Source organism: Budorcas taxicolor, chromosome 4, assembly GCF_023091745.1.
Source record: "Budorcas taxicolor isolate Tak-1 chromosome 4, Takin1.1, whole genome shotgun sequence".
In the NCBI taxonomy this organism is placed as follows: domain Eukaryota; kingdom Metazoa; phylum Chordata; class Mammalia; order Artiodactyla; family Bovidae; genus Budorcas; species Budorcas taxicolor.
In genome coordinates, this window is record NC_068913.1 from 14,013,285 (window position 1) to 14,034,817 (window position 21,533).

Consider the following 21,533-nt stretch of genomic DNA (forward strand, 5'->3'; position numbering starts at 1 on the left):
TAAAAGCTGGTTTTTGGAAAAAATAAATAAAATATAGAAACCTTCAGCTAGACTTACTCCCAAAAAAGTGAGAAAATTCAGATGAATAAAATTATAGAGAGGATACATAGTGGATGTAAAGAAATGCAAAAGATCATAAAAGACTACTGTGAACAATATACAGCAACAAATTGGGTAATCTAGAAGAAATGGATAAATTTCTAGAATTATACAACCCACCAAGGCTGAAACATAAAGAAATAGAAAACCTGAACAGACGAGGTACTTTTAAGGAGACTGAAAAGTAACAAAAACCTCCCAGCAATGGAAGTCCAGAACCAGACAGCTTCACTGGTAAATTCTAACAGACATTTAAAAAAGAAGAATTAATATCAACCCACAAACTCTTCTGAAAAATAGAGGAGGAGTGAACACTTCCAAACTCATTTTTATGAAGCTAGCATTACCCTGATACCAAAGCCAGACAAGGATGCTAAAAGAAAAAGAAAATGAGAGGCCAATATTCCTAATGAATGTAGTCACATAAATGCTTAACAAAATATTAGCAAACTGAATTCAACAGTAGAATGAAAAGCCTCAAACACCATGATCAAGTAATATTTGTTGCAGAGATGCAACAATGGTTCAACATAAGCCAATCAATGTGATACACCACATTAAGAAAATGATGGATAAAAATCATAGGATCATCTCAATAGATGCAGAAAAACCATCTGACAAAATTCAACATAGATTCATGAATAAAACCTCTCAACAAAGTTGGTGTACCTCAACACAATAAAGGTCACATATGAGAAACCCACAGCTAACATCATATTCAGTGAAAACAAGCTGAAAGGTTTTCCTCTAAGACTGAGAACAAGACAAGAAAGTCCCCTCTAGTGGCTTTTATTCCTCATAGTATCTGATATCCTGCTGCTGCTGCTGCTAAGTCGCTTCAGTTGTGTCTGATTCTGTGCGACCCCATAGACGGCAGCCCACCAGGCTCCCCATCCCTGGGATTCTCCAGGCAAGAATACTGGAGTGGGTTGCCATTTCCTTCTCCAATGCATGAAAGTGAAAAGTGAAAGTGAAGTCACTCAGTCATGTCCAACTCTTAGTGATCCCATGGACTGCAGCCTACCAGGCTCCTCCACCCATGGGATTTTATGGCAAGAATACTGGAGTGGGTTGCCATTGCCTTCTCCCATCTGATATCCTAGTGAAGGCAATTAGGCAAAAAAAGAAATGTATGCACGCATGCTAAGTTGCTTCAGTTGTGTTCAACTCTTTGTTGCCCTGTGGACTGTAGCCCACCAGGCTCCTCTTTCCATGGGATTCTCCAGGCAGGAATACTGGAATGGGTTGCCATGACTTCCTCCAGGGGAATCTTCCCAACCCAGGAATCAAACCTGCATCTCTGATGTCTCCTGCATTGGCAGGCAGGTTCTTTACCACTAGTGCTACCTGGAAAGCCCCCCAAAAAGAAATAAATTGATCAAAACGGGAACAGAGGAAGGAAAGCTCTATATATTTGCAGATGACATACTACATATACAACCCCAAAGACATCGCCAAAAAATCTTTAGAGTTAATAAATGAATCCAGTAAAGTTGCATGATTGAAAATCACTATACAAAAATTATTTGTGTTTCTGTACACTAACAACAAACTATCGGAGAGAAATCAAGAAGAAACTCCCTCTTATTCAGAAAGAATAAAATACTTCAGTTCAGTTCAGTTGCTCAGTCATGTCCGACTCTTTGCAACCCCATGAATCGCAGCATGCCAGGCCTCCCTGTCCATCACCAACTCCCAGAGTTCACTCAGACTCACGTCCATCGTCCGTGATGCCATCCAGCCATCTCATCCTCGGTCATCTCCTTCTCCTCCTGCCCTCAATCCCTCCCAGCATCAGAGTCTTTTTCAATGAGTCAACTCTTCCATTGAGGTGGCCAAAGTACTGGAGTTTCAGCTTTAGCATCATTCCTTCCAACGAAATCCCAGGGCTGATCTCCTTCAGAATGGACTGGTTGGATCTCCTTGCAGTCCAAGGGACTCTCAAGAGTCTTCTCCAACACCACAGTTCAAAAGCATCAATTCTTCGGCACTCAGCCTTCTTCACAGTCCAACTCTCACATCCATACATGACCACAGGAAAAACTATAGCCTTGACTAGACAGACCTTAGTCGGCAAAGTAATGTCTCTGCTTTTGTATATACTGTCTAGGTTGGTCATAACTTTTCTTCCAAGGAGCAAGCATCTTTTAATTTCATGGCTGCAGTCACTATCTGCAGTGATTTTGGAGCTCAAAAAAATAAAGTCTAACACTGTTTCTACTGTTTCCTTATCTATTTCCCATGAAGTGATGGGAACGGATGCCATGATCTTCGTTTTCTGAATGTTGAGCTTTAAGCCAACTTTTTCACTCTCCTCTTTCACTTTCATCAAGAGGCTTTCTAGCTCCTCTTCACTTTCTGCCATAAGGGTGGTGTCATCTGCATATCTGAAGTTATTGATATTTCTCCTGGCAATCTTGATTCCACCTTGTGTTTCTTCCAGTCCAGCGTTTCTCATGATGTACTGTGCATAGAAGTTAAATAAGCAGGGTGACAATATACAGCCTTGACGTACTCCTTTTCCTATTTGGAACCAGTCTGTTGTTCCATGTCCAGTTCTAACTGTTGCTTCCTGACCTGCATACAGATTTCTTAAGAGGCAGGTCAGGTGGTCTGGTATGCCCATCTCCTGAAGAATTTTCCACAGTTTATTGTAATCCACACAATCAAAAGCTTTGGCATAGTCAATAAAGCAGAAATAGATGTTTTTCTGGAATGCTCTTGATTTTTCCATGATCCAGTGGACGTTGGCAATTTGATCTCTGGTTCCTCTGCCTTTTCTAAAACCAGCTTGAACATCAGGGAGTTCACGGTTCATGTATTACTGAAGCCTGGCATGGAGAATTTTGAGCATTACTTTACTAGCATGTGAGATGAGTGCAATTGTGTGGTAATTTGAGCATTCTTTGGCATTGCCTTCTTTGGGATTGGAATGAAAACTGACATTTTCCAGTCCTGTGGCCACTGCTGAGTTTTCCAAATTTGCTGGCATATTGAGTGCAGCACTTTCACAGCATCATCTTTCAGGATTTGAAACAGCTCAACTGGAATTCCATCACCTCCACTAGCTTTGTTCATAGTGATGCTTTCTAAGGCCCACTTGACTTCACATTCCAAGATGTCTGGCTCTAGATTAGTGATCACATCATCATGATTATGTGGGTGGTGAAGATCTTTTTTGTACAGTTCTTCCGTGTATTCTTGCCACCTCTTCTTAATATCTTCTGCTTCTTTTGGGTCCATACCATTTCTGTCCTTTATCGTGCCCATCTTTGCATGAAATGTTCCCTTGGTATCTCTAATTTTCTGGAAGAGATCTCTAGTCTTTCCCATTCTGTTGTTTTCCTCTATTTCTTTGCATTGATCGCTGAAGAAGGCTTTCTTATCTCTTCTTGCTATTCTCTGGAACTCTGCATTCAGATGCTTATATCTTTCCTTTTCTCCTTTGCTTTTCGCTTCTCTTCTTTTCACAGGTATTTGTAAAATACAGACAGCCATTTTGCTTTTTTTGCATTTCTTTTCCATGGGGATGGTCTTGATCCCTGTCTCCTGTACAATGTCACGAACCTCATTCCATAAAATACTTAGGAATAAGTTTAAACAAGAAGGTGAAAGATCAATACACTGAAAGCTGTAATATTAATGAAATAAAGTGAAGAAGATACAAACAAATGCAAAAATATTCCATTCTCAAGGATTGGAAAATCAATATAGTTTAAATGTCCATACTACCCAAAGATTGAACTCTGATCCACAGATTTCAATGCAATGACCATCAAAATTCCAATGATATTTTTTAACAGAAGTAGAAAAAAATCCTATAATTTGTATGGAACCACAAAAGACTTGAATAGCAAAGCAATCTTGAGTGAAAAGAAGAAAGCTGGAGGCATCACACTTCTTTATTTCAGAGAGTCCTTTGGACTGCAAGGAGATCAAACCAATCAATCCTAAAGGAAATCAACTCTGAATATGCATTGTAAGGACTGATTCTGAAGCTGAAGTTCCACCTGATGCAAAGAACCAACTCATTGGAAAAGACCCTGATGCTGGGAAAGATTGAAGGTGGGAGAAGAAGGGGACGACAGAGGATGAGATGGTTGAATGGCATCACTGACTCAATGTAGATGAACTTGGGAAAACTCCGAGAGATGATGAAGGACAGGGAGGCCTGTAGTTACTTGCAGTCCATGGGGTTGCAAAGGGCAGGACCTTGGCAGCTCAACAACAACAGCAACAAAGATATAGATCTTTTAGTTTGGATTAGATCTTTATGTTTGGATTAGAATTGCCATATAAAGTACCTACAATCACAAAATTACTGAATCTCTAAGTTAAGTTCTTACTTAAGTCTAATGTCACTTTCTATCTGATACTGAAATCCCTTGAATCTAATCACTTATTAGTGATTTTCAAAACTAGTAAAAATACAGTGAAGGAACTATAGGTGCAATCCATTCTAATTTTGCATTTTTCTAATATTTCCGTTAACTCATTTACTATCTTGTTTTGTTTGTTTGTTTGTTATGATTTTTTCTGTATTTATTTATTTTTTTTAGCTGCAGTTAACTTTATTTATTTATTTATTTTTATTTATTTTTATTTTTTTAATTTTAAAATCTTTAATTCTTACATGTGTTCCCAAACATGAACCCCCCTCCCACCTCCGTCCCCATAACATTTCTGTGGGTCATCCCCATGCACCAGCACCAAGCATGCTGTATCCTGCGTCAGACATAGACTGGCGATTCAATTCTTACATGATAGTATACATGATAGAATGCCATTATTTTTCACTAAGCAAATTTTTTAAAAAAATGAAGACTTAATGAGAGAATGAACTTATCATCAGGCCAAGCTACCTCTTTAGAACTTCTCTTTTCCTTTCATAATCAAACTAAAAGACATAAGTTGATGATTTAAATAAAAAGATCCCATTGAAACTGGAAAAAAAGAAGTTGATGATTATATTTAGATGAAAAAATAGTGAAAGTGTTAGTTGCTCAGTCGTGTTTGACTCTTTGAGACCCTGTAGATTGTAGCCCTCCAGGCTCCTCTGACCATGGAATTCTCTAGGCAAGACTACTAGAGTGGGTAGCCATTCCCTTCTCCAGGAGATCTTCCCAGTCCAAGGATTGAGCCTTGGTCTCCTGCATTGCAGGCAGATTCTTTACCATCTAAGCCACCAGGGAAGACCTTATATCTAGATATTACTAAGTAATAATATTGTGTACCTAGAAGATTAATAGGTATTCAGCTTTAATCAACCAAATACTAGGCTGATATATTTAAATGAGTCTATTTTAACAACTTTTTATAAAAAGCAAAACTGAGGCTAATGTTGAAATCAAATTCAAAATTACAACTTAAATAGGGTTTGAATTGAGCAACTCCATTATAAGAAAAAAAAAATTTCTCTTCTTCACAAAATGCATTTGTTGTGGTAATGGATCAGGATTGAGATTTGATTATAAACTCATGCTTAATTTAAAATAAATACAAGATGATTATATACAGAGAAATGAGTATATTTGTTTACCCAGTGGTTGATAGACACATATGTATCTCTTGCTCTGTCAGCTAAGAGGGCTTGAAGCAGTGATGCTCCAGGGGCAATGGGGAACCAGGGGCCCTGGGAGAAATGGCTGGTTCTAGTGCAGGAGCAGGAAAGAAGATAATCCTGGAGCATATTATAGTGCTAGAAATATAAAAGTGGCAACAACGAAATCAAAACCCCACATGATGGGCCACATCAAAGGGACACACAAGCAAAATGAAAGTCTGACCGGTGGTCAAAGCTGCAACAACCTGGGCAACTGAAAAACAAAACAACAACAACAACAAACAGTACAGGCTGTGACACAAAGTATAAAATAAATATCTATAAGTCCATTCTTACAGAACTAAATGATTAAATAAAGGACAGAAGAGACAAATTTCTTGTGCAGAGAGTTCCAAATAATTTTTGCAAATACTCTGATGTCAAGAAATGGAGGCAATAAAGAGTCCGCTCTTTTAATGTGGACTGTACATAGCAACTTGCTTCCAAAGTACACAATATAGAAAGGAGAGGGGAAAGCATCTTTACAGTGGAGGAACCTGGCAAACAATACCTAAGGCAGCTGACTGAGGTTAGCGTTGAAGTGTGCGTTCAGTCACTGTCATGTCTGACTCTTTGCAGCCCCATGAACTAGAGACAGCCAGGCTCCTCTGTCCTTGAAATTTTACAGGCAAGAATGCTGGCGTGGGTTGCTGTGCCTTGCTCCAGGGGATCTTTCTGTTCCAGGGATCAAACCCATGCCTCTTGCGTCTCCTGCTTTAGCAGGTGGATTCTTTACCACTAGCGCCACCTGCTATCATACTGATACAATGTCAATAAGGAGAACTGGGTGTGAGGGTAAAGCATTCTGTAAAGCATTCTCATCTTTTTTTGTAAATCTAAAACTGATCTTAAAAAATAAAGTTTATATTTTAAAGTATACGCTGAAGTATGAAAAGTCCACTTGGTTTGGACTGTACGTATAAACTCTTAGCAGTCTGAAAAGGTCAATGTAGACTTTCTAGTGAGTTTGAGCAAGCTCCGGGAGATGGTGAAGGACAGGGAAGCCTGGCGTGCCTAAGTCCACAGAGTTGCAAAGAATCGGACACAACTGAGCGACTGAACAACAACAACAACAAGGTCAACTGTATCGAGTTATTATTTATTATTCATTCTTTGGAGAAGGAAATGGCAACCCACTCCAGTACTCTTGCCTGGAAAGTCTCATGGATAGGGGAGCCTGGTGGGCTGCAGTCCATGGGGTTGCAAAGAGTCTGACACGACTGAGTGACTTCACTTTTCACTCACTTGGTTTGCAACATTTTTTTGATAAAATGATTCAAAGTGATTTAATGTTTTTACTCCTTCAGGCAAAAACTTCTCCATATGCTCTTCAATATGCTATTCTGTAATCTTTTATTGCAATATTTTTTAATAAAAATTCTTTGCAGAAACAATACATTGTGGAGTTGGGTTTTCAACTTTATTGAGTAAAGGACATTAGTTCTTCCTGCTGTAGGTTCAAATAAATCTCGCATTTAAAATATAGGTCTCATATAAATTACTTTTGTTCTGAAAAGGGAAATGTGCCTTGTGAGATAAACAAAATTCAGTGCAATATGTGACGGTTGTGGATCTGGAGGGCGGAAAGTTTCCTGAAATGAGAAATTTCAAGTATAAGATTGAACAAGTTATGCCAATGATGATCAAATAATGGTAGCCAGGACATAACATAAATCTAAGTAAAGCAAAATCTAAGAAACTCAAAACGTATCATAAATTTAAAATATTTGTACATATTAGAAACAACATTCAAATAATAAAGGTCTTCACCTTTTTCATGATTTCTCAATAAGGCACAGGAAGATAAGGTCCTTTTGCCATATTTATATAAATATAGAGTTTATTCCTTTTTCTCTATTTGGGGGACTATTTATTAAAATCAAAGACTCTTTCCTGACATTAAAATTCTGCATAACCTCAGAAAAATTTCAGAAAGTTATTTCCCACTTTGTTCAGGACTGCATATTCTGTGATGCAAAGGGGGAGAATTGAGTTCAAAACAGGAGTTTCCTACTAAAGCATGATGACGCGACAAGCACAGAAAGCAGTCTTTAGATACTGGGGAAAGAAACTGGTACTGCCAAGAAAATTACACCTATTCGAGATAGGATGAAAGCATGACTGAATGTCATTTCAGTATCCGACTGAACACTGTCTGATGGGACCACCCAAGGATTATCTAATCCTCTAGGGGATAAACCTTTGTTTAACTTACTAGTTACCTTTGATTAGGACCCAGATTCTGTGAATTGTATGTCGATGATACAGAATGTTTTTCCAGTAGAGGTGCAAGTGGTAGAAAAGATAATACAAAAGATTATGGTTTTATTGCCCTGTAGGATATTAATCAGTTTTCTCTCTCACTGAGTACTTATTTCAGCAAGTTTTTTTTCCTGACTGACTTGATATAAATCAATGTTAATCTCCTTCTCTAGAGAGCTTCTCTCTAGCTCTCTTTCTCCATGTATATATTTCAAAGGTTCTTTAGGCAAGATTAACCATCTACTGCCACCCTAATTAGGTCAAAGACATCTTTGATACATGGTTATTCTACATCTGTATGAGAGTCATGCTATAATAAAATGATTCAAAGTAATTTACTTTTCCAAGTGAGAACTTCCACATACTTATCTCACCTTCTAAACCAGGTTACTGAAAAAATATATATATTTATGCCTAAACACTCTGGTTTAGGGCTACATCACTGTCACTAGCATTCCCCTCTTCCTTACTGTTACATATGTCCTAACTTATTTACGACAGGGGTGCAAGACAGTATTTGTGAGCTAGGATCAGTGGTGACAAGACATAGATGGCTTAATTTTTGCAAAGTTGAATAGTTTGACCCTGTGATAGATGAATGAGTTGAATATACACAAGCTTTCAGAGCTTTTAAGCAGATATCAGTTGCAGAAGATGCTTTTGTTTAACATTTACACTTGAAACAAAAACTATTTCATTAATGAAAATCATATTTAATCACCTCTCATTAAGTATTATCTTCAAGGGAACAAAATAGATTTCAGTCTGTGGGTTATATGAGGGGAAACAATGTAATCAATTAACATAATAATAATTTATTATCTTTTCTACCAGAGAGGAATAATTTATCAAGTTGTGAACTTTATAAATTGCACTTCTTGTGATACAATCATGACATGATCAAAGTACATTACATATAGATATTTGACATAATGCAACAAGGGCAGAATAACTACTATGGTGAATTTCATTAGATGAATATGTAGACAGATTAATAAACAACAAATCATCTGGCTACTCAGGCAGCCTAGGAATAAAGTTTCATGACAGTGGTCCTTCCTGGAGATTATCATCCTAAGTAAAGTAAGTCAGAAAGAGATAACATTTACAAGTGAAATCTACACAGAAACAGACTCATGGGCATAGAGAAGAGACTTGTGAGTGACCAGGGGGAGGTGGGTGGGGAAGAAAAGGACTGGGAGTTTGGCATCAGCAGAGGCAAATTATTATATATAGGATGGATAACAGCAAGGTCCATGTCCATTCAAATTTATGTTACATGACAAGCACCATGTAGTCAACATCTAATTGTTTCCCACATATTTTCTGTTCAAAATATTTAGTTATGGCCACCCATATTGCAGTTTCTGAAATACACATATTCAGAAAACTTGAGGGTTTTATCATGCTTTTACTAAAGCACTGCTTTTATTACTGAGGCAGAGTATGCTTGTAACCAGAAGACCAACAAACCTAGTAAGCTTTGGGGTTTTTCAACTACTTTAAGTGACACATTAATGCATAGCACTACCATTTGGATAGTCTTCAGATATAAAGGTGACATAAATAAGTCAAGTGGAAAGGCCAGCCACACTGCATCAGGGACTCAGAACCTCAGTTCTGACAGCATTCACACTACAGTATGATACGATACAATAATTAAGAAATCACCTCGGACAGCTTTCCTCCAATCAGAGGGCTGGGCTGACTTTGGGAAAATTGTCCAAGTTCTTTCTCTTCTATTTCATAATTTATTGTCTTCTCTAAATTTTTCCAACAAGGAAAATAAATTCAAAATAAAATTCTTATGTTTATGAACACATAAAAAAGAATCTAAAATTTAAAGAGATATTTCTACCACAGGGGAACAAAGAAATAGTTGTCATAACTGTATCTAATTTTACACCTGATCTGAAAAACTAATATGTTCTTTATATTACAACTATGAATTTTTGATACTGGAAAAATGTTCAGTTTATTGTAGCAATGCCTGTAACTGTGCCAAGTAAGACAAACCTATGAATATCAGTTAAACTTGGATAGTAGGCAGTATTTTTGAGAAATTGACTAAAAATTTAATTATATTAAATGCTAAGGATTATGAAGAGCTTTTAAAAATAAATTGATTGTTACTTATTTACCTGAGAACAATATAGATACAAACTAGCATGAATTATTATAGCATTCACTTTTGAATACAATTGCTGAAATCAATAGTAAAACCTGCATAACTGAAATGCTCAACTTTGAAAAACTAAAACTTGTTTGTCAATGTGGATTCTATCAGCTTTTGTTTTCCAACTCTTTAATTTTTTTTCCTATCAAAAAATTTCCCACATGTATTTCTTCAGAATCATTAATATCCAAGTCAGATCAATGTAGTCTAATTAAATAATTTGGCACCTCAGGGAAGGAAAAAAAATATGCAAATAATTTCCAGAAGAATTAAAACCTGGTTCTTTCTATTATTGTTAGTATTTCAGTTCTGCCCAGATACCCTCTCAAATTTAGCTTGAGACAGCTTCCATGGTAACTGAGGAATATGCTCTGATGAATTTTGAAACAGACATATAAGAATCTTTGCTTCTTAGCAATGGGCAGCAATTTACCTCTCTGAAGCTTAATGGGAGACCTTGGAATCTATTTTGATTTCAGGCAAAAAGTGGGGGAAAAAAGCCAGTTTGGTCAATTATACGAAGTCTGAAACGTAGATATCAGTAAAGTTGAGGTTGGCATAGGATGTTGATATACATCGAGCTTTTAGCCTTTCCATATTTTTTCCAAAAAAATTAAATATCTTATACTACCATGAAGAACTTTAAAAATTAATTTTCTTGATCTAAGCAAATATATCACTTTCTATTCTCACTGCTGTTTAAGCAAATATATCACTTTCTATTCTCACTGCTGTTTATTAATTACTTCCTATGGAATCTTAAACACAAAGTTATGACACTGAAAAAAATCAAAATGCTCTTTAATTTTTTATGTTTTGGTAGAGAAAAGTTGGGGATGGATTAATAGGAATGTACAAGTTGGTACATGAAGGAATTAAACACTTTACTGAGGTGAAAAACACACACAAACTTTCAAAATCTAACAAAATCCCCATGAATGTAAAAAAAAGAATTGGCATTACTCAAGAACAAATCATGACCCTACTTGAAAATTTCTCTGCATAAATTTCTATGGAAAATGATAATACAAGCAGATAGTTCAGTTCAGTTCAGTTGCTTAGTCATGTCCAACTCTTTGTGACCCCATGAACCACAGCACGCCAGGCCTCCCTGTCCATCACCAACTCCTGGAGTCCACCCAAACCCATGTCCATTGAGTCAGTGATGCCATCCAACCATCTCATCCTCTGTCGTCCACTTTTCCTCCTGCCCTCAATCTTTCCCAGCATCAGGGTCTTTTCAAATGAGTCAGCTCTCCGCATCAGGTGGCCAAAGTATTGGAGTTTCAGCTTCAACATCAGTCCTTCCAATGAATACCCAGGACTGATCTCCTTTAGGATGGACTGGCTGGATCTCCCTGGAGTCCAAGGGACTCTCAAGAGTCTTCTCCAACACCACAGTTCAAAAGCATCAATTCTTCGGCGCTCAGCTTTCTTTATAGTCCAACTCTCACATCCATACATAACCACTGGGAAAACCATAGCCTTGACTAGATGGACCTTTGTTGACAAAGTAATGTCTCTGCTTTTTAATATGCTGTCTAGGTTGGTCACAACTTTCCTTCCAAGGAGCAAGCGTCTTTTAATTTCATGGCAAGCAGATAAATCTACCGCAATCTCAAACCAAAATCAACAAAAAGACACTCAACTTCCCTAAGGGAATCTGTTTCTCTTCGTTGCGACATTGGTTACTAAGGTAGTGATTATGTTTGAGAGGCCCCCGGCTACAGCGCCATTCTTTTGAAGACCTTCAGTGGAATCTAATCAGACTCTTATAAAAGAACTCACTTGTGCTCCAAGCGCACAAAAAACCTGAACCTTAGCAAATGTGAGTTTCTCTGGTTGCACAACAAAAGCAAAAGCCAAGGTAATTATTGAAAATTTCAGCTTAAAGCTGCTTTTATGTCAGCTCTTCAGAACAAAAGGTTAGAAGATGTCTATCTGGTATCATTTAGAACCCTGTGACCTAGGCATTGCCGTTGGCAGGGTAACCAGTAGGTCTCATGAATATTTATGTGATTTGGAAGATATGATTGCTGGTGTTGGGACTCACAGCATGCAAAGCACAAGCTGAATTTAAGCTCTCCCTCACTCTTCATCCAGGCATATTTGTGCAGTACGTAAACTGCTCAACCACACACAGCAGCCCTTGCACCGGATCTTCAGTATGCAGCAATGAGCAGAACAGGCCAGTCAATACCAACAGAAAACAAGAATTGGAATCTGGCTATTAAAGGACTATTATCATTAAAGGACAAATATCATGGGATATCACTTATATGTGGAAACTAAAAAATGAATGATACAAATGAGTCATTTACAAAACAGAAACAGACTCACAGACTTAGAGAATAAATATGGTTACCAGAGTGGGAGGAGGGATAGACTGGGAGTTTGGGATTCCTGTGTACACACTACCATCTTTATTTTTATTTTTTTAAATAAAATTTTATTTTATTTTATTTTTTTATACCAGTTCTAAAATCTTTTTTAATTAGAATTGCCAGGTACAGTATTTCTTTAGTCATAATTTACAGTAATTCTACTAAAAACATATTTTTTTCCTCTTTTTTTTAATTTTTAAAATTTTTTTTTCTAGTCTCAATTTCTTTTTTTTTTTTTAATTTTAAAATCTTTAATTCTTACATGTGTTCCCAAACATGAACCCCCCTCCCACCTCCCTCCCCATAACATCTCTCTGGGTCATCCCCATGCACCAGCCCTAAGCATGCTGTATCCTGCATCAGACATTGACTGGCGATTCGATTCTTACATGATAGCAATTGACAACCAATAAGGACCTACTATATATAGCCCAGAAAACTCTACTCAATATTCTATAATAACCTAAATGGGAAAAGAACTCGAAAAAGAATAGATAGATGTTTATGTATAACTGAATCACTTTGCTGTACATCTGAAACTAAGGACATTGTTGATCAACTATAATATAAAAAAAATTTTAAATACCATGAAAATAAAAAATAAAACTGCAATGACTTTGAAAAACTATCTTTTAGGGAAATAGGATTAATTTTTGAACATTTTTCTTTCTGATCTGTGCAATGTTATATAAACATAGCTTTCCTCAAAACTTAAAATATATTTATCAAAATAAATATTAAAATTTAAAAGGACCACCAGATAATAAAGGACTATTCATATATAAACTAATTTGGAATGCAAAGATGGAAGCTAAGAACTACAAACGAACTCTCAGTTCAGTTCAGTCGCTCAGTTGTATCCAACTTTATGCGACCCCATGAATCGCAGCATGCCAGGCCTCCCTGTCCATCAACAACTCCTGGAGTTCAACCAAACTCACGTGCAATAAGTCGGTGATGCCATCTAGCCATCTAGCCATCTCATCCTCTGTCCTCCCCTTCTCCTCCTGCACCCAAGCCCTCCCAGCATCAGTGTCTTTTCCAGTGAATCAACTCTTTACATCATGTGGCCTAATTATTGGAATGTCAGCCTCAACATCAGTCCTTCAAATGAACAGCCAGGACTGGTTTCCTTTAGGATGGACTGGTTGGATCTCTTTGCAGCCCAAGGGACTCTCAAGTGTCTTCTCCACACCACAGTTCAAAAGCATTGATTCTTCAGCACTCAGCTTTCTTCGCAGTCCAACTCTCACATCCATACATGACCACTGGAAAAACCATAGCCTTGACTAGACGGACTTTTGTGGCAAGGTAATATTTCTGCTTTTGAATATGCTCTCTAGGTTGGTCATAACTTTCCTTCCAAGGAGTAAGTGTCTTTTCATTACATGGCTCCAATCACCATCTGCAGTGATTTTGGAGCCCCCAAAAATAAAGTCTGACACTCTTTCCACTGTTTCCCCATCTATTTCCCATGAAGTGATGGGACTGGATGCCATGATTTTAGTTTTCTGAATGTTGAGCTTTAAGCCAACTTTTCACTCTCCTCTTTCTCTTTCATCAAGAGGCTTTTAGTTCCTCTTCACTTTCTGCCATAAGGGTGGTGTCATCTGCATATCTGAGGTTATTGATATTTCTCCCAGCAATCTTGATTCCAGCTTGTGCTTCTTCCAGCCCAGCGTTTCTCATGATATACTCTGCATAGAATTTAAATAGGCAGGGTGACAATATACAGTCTTGACATACTCCTTTTCCTATTTGGAACCAGTCTTTTGTTCCATGTTCAGTTCTAACTGTTACTTCCTGACGTGCATATAGGTTTCTCAAGAGGCAGGTCAGGTGGTCTGGTATGCCCATCTCTTTCAGAATTTTCCACAGTTTATTGTAATCCACACAGTCAAAAGCTTTGGCATAGTCAATAAAGCAGAAATAGATGTTTTTCTGGAACTCTCTTGCTTTATCCATGATCCAGTGGATGTTGGCAATTTGATCTCTGGTTCCTCTGCCTTTTCTAAAACCAGCTTGAACTTCTGAAAGTTCATGGTTCACGTATTGCTGAAGCCTGGCATGGAGAATTTTGAGCATTCCTTTACTAGCGTATGAGATGAGTGCAATTGTGCAGCAGTTAGACCATTCTTTGGCATTGCCCTTCTTTGGGATTGGAATGAAAACTAACCTTTTCTAGTCCTGTGGCCACTGCTGAGTTTTCCAAATTTGCTGACATATTGAGTGCAGCACTTTCACAGCATCATCTTTCAGGATTTGATATAGCTCAACTGGAATTCCATCACCTCCACTAGCTTTGTTCGTAGTGATGCTTTCAAAGGCCCACTTGACTTCACATTCCAGGATGTCTGGTTCTAGGTGAGTGATCATACCATTGTGATTATCTTGGTCATGACAATCTTTTATGTACAGTTCTTCTGTGTATTCTTGTCACCTCTTCTTAATATCTTCTGCTTCTGTTAGGTCCATACCATTTCTGTTTTATTGAGCCCATCTCTGCGTGAACTGTTCCCTTGGTAGCTCTAATTTTCTTGAAGAGATCTCTAGTCTTTCCCTTTCTGTTGTTTTCCTCTATATCTTTGTACTGATCACTGAAGAAGGCTTTCTTATCTCTTCTTGCTATTCTTTCGAACTCTGCATTCAGATGCTTATATCTTTCCTTTTCTCCTTTGCTTTTCACCTCTCTTCTTTTCACAGCTATTTGTAAGGCCTCCTCAGACAGCCATTTTGCTTTTTGCATTTCTTTTCCATGGGGATGGTCTTGATCCCTGTCTCCTGTACAATGTCATGAACCTCATTCCATAGTTCATTAGACACTCTATCTAATCAGATCTAGGCCCTTAAATCTATTTCTCACTTCCACTGTATAATCATAAGGGATTTGATTTAGGTCATACCTGAATGGTCTAGAGGTTTCCCCTACTTTCTTCAATTTAAGTCTGAATTTAGCAATAAGGAGATCATGATCTGAGCCACAGTCAGCTCCTGCTCTTGTTTTTGCAGACTGTATAGAGCTTCTCCATCTTTGGCTGCAAAGAATATAATCAATCTGATCTTGGTTTTAATCATCTGGTGATGTCCATGTGTAGAGTCTTCTCTTGTGTTGTTGGAAGAGGGTGTTTGCTATGACCAGCCCATTCTCTTGGCAAACTCTATTAGCCTTTGCCCTGCTTCATTCCATATTCTAAGGCCAAATTTGCCTATTACTCCAGGTGTTTCTTGACTTCCTACTTTTGCATTTCAGTCCCCTATAATGAAAAGGACATCTTTTTTGGGTGTTAGTTCTAAAAGGTCTTGTCGGTCTTCATAGTACCATTCAACTTCAGCTTTTCAGTGTTACTGGTTGGGGCATAGGCTTGGATTACTGTGATATTGAATGGTTTGCCTTGGAAACAAACAGAGATCATTGTGTCATTTTTGAGATTGCATCCAAGTACTGCATTTCAGACTCTTCTGTTGACCATGATGGCTACTCCATTTCTTCTAAGGGATTCCTGCCCACAGTAGTACATATAACAGTCATCTGAGTTAAACTCACCCATTCCAGTCCATTTAAGTTCGCTGATTCCTAAAATGTCGATGTTCACTCTTGCCATCTCCTGTTTGATCACTTCCAATTTGCCTTGATTCATGGATCTAACATTCCAGGTTCCTATGCAATATTGCTCTTTAGAGCATTGGACCTTGCTTCTATCATCAGTCACATCCACAGCTGGGTATTGTGCTTGCTTTGGCTCCATCCCTTCATTCTTTCTGGAGTTATTTCTCCAGTGATCTCCTGTAGCATATTGGGCACCTACCAACCTGGGGAGTTGCTCTTTCAGTATCCTAGCATTTTGCCTTTTCATACTGTTCATGGGGTTCTCAAGGCAAGAATATTGAAGTAGTTTGTCATTCCCTTCTCCAGTGGACCACATTCTGTCAGACCTGTCCACCATGACCCGCCCGTCTTTGGTGGCCCCACACGGCATGGCTTAGTTTCATTGAGTTAGACAAGGCTGTGGTCCGTGTGATCAGATTGGCTAGTTTTCTGTGATTATGGTTTCAGTGTGTCTGCTCTCTGATGCCCTCTGGCAACACCTACCATCTTACTTGGGTTTTTCTTACCTTGGACATGGGGTATCTCTTCACAGCTGTTCCAGCAAAGTACAGCCACTGCTCCTTACCTTAACTCTCAGTATGTAACAATTCCTTCAAACCTCTACACCAAGAGACTTTACCAAACCACTCAAGGCTTTTGGTTCGCAGCCTAAGGCCACAATGCTAGGATGACCCAGGCCTTCTTTGAGTTCCTCCCTGAAAAAGCCCAAGAAAAGATATTCAAGTTTGTTCTAGCTAACACTTGACAGTAGGCTCCTGCCACCTCCCCTAGAAAATGTACTAAAAAAAAAAATAAGCTTATAGTTATAAATCCTTCATTCATCCCTTTGAGACATATGTGTATATAGTTCCTATGACCATGAAGTGGATTTCTCAAGGACTGAAAGCCATTCTTTCAAAATGTAAACTTTAGAAAGGATAGGACCTCTGTCTCCCAGCCTCTGGGGGAGGGTATAATCCTGGTTTCCATCATTGCTAGCCAGGAGAGGCAGGTGGCCTAATTGCTTGTCTACTGATGGACACTCTTCCCCAACTTTTCATAGCTTCCCACTCCCCTGACACAGTTTGAGCTCTCTCCTTCCCTAATCCTTCATTATCCCTTTAAAACACGTAATCAGTTTTGCACAAACTGGAATGGAGCTCAGCCCTTTCCCCTATCATCAGTAGTTACTGAATAGAATCTGTTTTCACCACTTTAATGTTTGGCTCTATCTTTGACAGATCCAAAGAACATATTCCAGTGTGGAAAATATGTTCCCAAATGATAATATAATACAGAATAAATATGCTTTGGTAGTATATTTGATTAATTAAACTGAGAGTGTGTGATATAAAGCCTGCACATTGGTACAGATGATAATATAATACCTAAGAAAAAGGGAGACATTCATTGGGCAGAGGAAGAAAGCAGTATAGAAGGAGAGGAAATTTACCTGGGCTTTATGAGTTTGGATATGAACAAAGGAAATAAAGAGAATTGAATTTAGCATTGACATAGGTTCATATTATTTCAGAAAACATAAGCGTTATTATGTTTCAGAAAACATTATTATCATAACCATACCAATAAATTCCAAGATCCACAAAGGGAGAGATCTTGTCTGATTTTTTTTTTTCATATCTGGATCATAAATATGTAAAATACAATGGTCTCAACACAAATGTATGGAAGTTACAAATAAATGAGGTATCATTTTAAAAAATTTGTCTATTTATTTGGCTGCATTGGGTCTTCGTTGCCTTGCAGCACACGGGACCTTCATTGCAGCATCTGTTGAGGCCATGTGGGATCTTTTGTTCTGGCAGGACTTTGGCTAGGTTGCCTGTGGTCTGTGGGATCTTAGTTTCTTGACCAGGGATCGAACCTGTGTCTCCTGCACTGGAAGGTGGATTCTTAACTGGGCCACTAGCAGCAGAGACATTACTTTGCTGACTAAGGTCCATCTAGCCAAGGCTATGTGCCGGGGTCCAGCCCCAGTGGATCCAGGGAATTCAAAGCGGGGATGAAGTCGGCGTCCTAGGAAAGAACTTATTTAATTACAGCTATAAAGAGAGATTAGAAAAGGATAGTATAGTAGGAAATATTAGTGGAGAAAAAGAGGCTGAATAACTTGGTTTACATGGAATACCAATAAAACCTCGAGAGAAGAGGTTTGCACCACCTACGTAGGCCACAGGCATCTTTCCGTTCTCCCAAAGGAGAGGAGACACTAAGGCCTCTCCAGTCAGATCTTAGAAGCCCAGGCATAATTAGCAGGCTTGGCGGGCATCCATGCTCCAGATGGGATTTCAGCCAGAAAATGAGAGAAAGAATGACATGAGGAGACCAGTCTTTCCAGGAACTGATCTGTTTTCTTTATTTTCCAGGTTTGCTTATATACTTTTTGTTATACATAGAGATAGAATGCAAAGTCACGTGGGGTCAGCAGACCTGACCTTTATCAAAATCAGGTGCTTCATATAAATGTATACAAAAGGTCTTAGGTGGCTTTACATCATCTTCTGGCCAGGGGGCCTGCTAACATTTTATGGCCCTTTCTTTCTCATAATCATAATGGTCAGTCAACCAGAAAACTTATTCTTCCAAGGGTGAATTTTCTTAAACCAGGTGCCACCCTCCGAAGGTACCAGATAAAGTTGCATTCCTATAGGGTGAAGGTGCAGTGGGTTACACTCGAGAAAGGAATTTACTTAGCCTAAGGTTTAACATGATTAATCTTAGAGGTTAATACTTATTTCTCCTATATGCTAGTTGTATTCATTAATGTGTATAAAGGCAGGGGATATGGAGACTTAGCAGCAAATATTGGCCCAACAAATGAAAAACCCTTCACCAATATAATTCCTATCAACCCACTATACTATACTAATAATTTTCTAACTTCTCAAAAAAACCTGTATTTAGAAAGTTTAAAGCATCTCATACCTCTCACGGTTGGGAGGCTGTGAACAATCACATGTGGCTGGACGAGCCTGTCAGGCAGGCTAGAGAACTTTCAGAGGAGTTTGTAAGTTGAAACACTCTTGTCACGGCCAGGAATTTTTATTAACTGGAGCTGTAAGTTAACTCCTTCTCCGAGAGAGGTGGTGGGGGACAGCCCCCGTAAAGTCAGAGGTGTAGGTGAGAGCATGAAACAGTAAAGTAGGCAGACTCTGGTTTTGGGGGTAGATGCTCAAGAACAGGGGGTCTCCTGAGGTTCAATCCTGCCTTTGCATATGCCGAAGCCTCCTTCCTCATGACCTTTGCCACAGGCGGAGTTCCTCACGCTGGCTCCCAGCAGCTATGGTTTTTCCTGTGGTCATGTATGGATGTGAGAGTTGGACTGTGAAGGCTGAGCGCCGAAGAATTGATGCTTTTGAACTGTGGTGTTGGAGAAGACTCTTGAGAGTCCCTTGGACTGCAAGGAGATCCAACCAGTCCATTCTGAAGGAGAACAGCCCTAGGATTTCTTTGGAAGGAATGATGCTAAAACTCCAGTACTTTGGCCACCTCATGTGAAGAGTTGACTCATTGAAAAAGACTCTGATGCTGGGAGGGATTGGGGGCAGGAGGAGAAGGGGACCACAGAGAATGAGATGGCTGATGGCATCACTGACTCAATGGACGTGAGTCTGAGTGAACTCCAGGAGATGGTGATGGACAGGGAGGCCTGGCATGCGGCAATTCATGGGGTTGCAAAGAGTTGGACACGACTGAGTGACTGAACTGAACTGGGGGAAGTCCCTGAGGCACGATTTAAAGAGAAACTAAGTATGTAAACTGAAAGGAACCTTATACAAACAATCAGAAATGAAATAAGAGACATTACAACTGATACCACAGAAGTAAAAAGAATCATGCAATTAGTATGAACAATGATATACCAACAAATAGGACAACCTGGAAGAAATTGGTACTTCCTAGAAATATACAACCTACCAAGACCGAATCATGAAAAATATAGTCAGAAGAAACACATAACTACTGTGGAGATGGAATAAATAATTAAAACCTCCCATCAAAGAAAGGTTTGGGACCAGATGACTTCACTGGTGAATTCTACCAAATATGTAATGTATCAGCACCAATCCTTATCAGACTCTTCTAAAAAACTGAAGGAGAGAGAACCCTTTCAAACTCATTGTTTGAGGCTAGCTTTACCCTAATGCCAAAGCCAGAAAAAGACACCACAAAAAAAAAAAAGAGAGAGAGAGAAAACTACAGGTCAATACTCCTGATGGATTTAGATACCAAAATTCTTAACAAAATACTGAAAGCCAAATTACTAGCAAACCAAATTTAACAGCACATTAAGAACATCATACACTATGATCAAATAGGTTTAGCACTGAGATGCAGGGATGGACGATTCAACGTATGAAAATCAATTAATGTGATATGCTACATTAATAAAACAAAATGTAAAACCACATGTCCATCTCAATAAATGCAGAAAAAGCATTTGACAAAATTCTGTGTTCTTTCATGATAAAAGCTCTCAACAAACTTGAAACTTACCCCAGCAAAAGAAAGGTATATGTGAAAACCCACAATTGATATTTTAATCAATGGTAAAAAACTTAAGACTTTTCCTCTAGCATTAGGAACGAGGCAAAGATGCCCATTCTTCCTATTTTTATTCAATATAGTACCAGAAGTCCTAGTCAGTGCAGTTAGAAAAAGAGAGAGCGAGAAGGAACAGGTATCACAATTGGAAAGACAGAAGTAAAATTGTCCCTGTTTGCAGACATGGTCTTATATATATATAGAAAATCCTAAAGGCTTCATCACAACATTGTTAGAAGTAATAAATTCAATGACGTTGAAAAATACAAAGTGAGCATGCAAAAATCAGTTGTTTCTGTACACTAACAATTAACTGTATGAAAGGAAAATTAGGAAAACAATATCATTTACTCTAGCTCCAAAAAATAAAAGACTTATGAATAAACCTATGGAGGTGAAAAATTTATGTACAGAAAACTACAAAACACTGATGAAATAAACACGGGCTAAAAAAGTCACAATGGAAATTAGAAAATGTGAACTAAGGAAAAATGAAATGAGAATATAATAAATTTTGTGGGATGCAACTAAAAAAATTATTTGGAGGAAAATTAATAGCTTTAAGACCTTACATGAGAAAAAAAGAAAAGTCTGATATCTGTTATCCAGGATTCTCCATTAAGAAGCTATAAAAAAAGAAGCAGTATTATGCATTATTTAAGTTAAAAATTATAACAATAGCATAAACCAGTAAAATTTAAAAAAAAAAACATAAAATAGAGAAAATTAACAAAACAAAAAGTTGTTTCTGAAGGATAACAAAATTGCTGAAACCCTAGCTGAATTGAACAATAGCCAAAGAAAAAGATAACTCAGTTTCCTGATATCTGGAATAAAATAAGACAATGGCTAAAGATA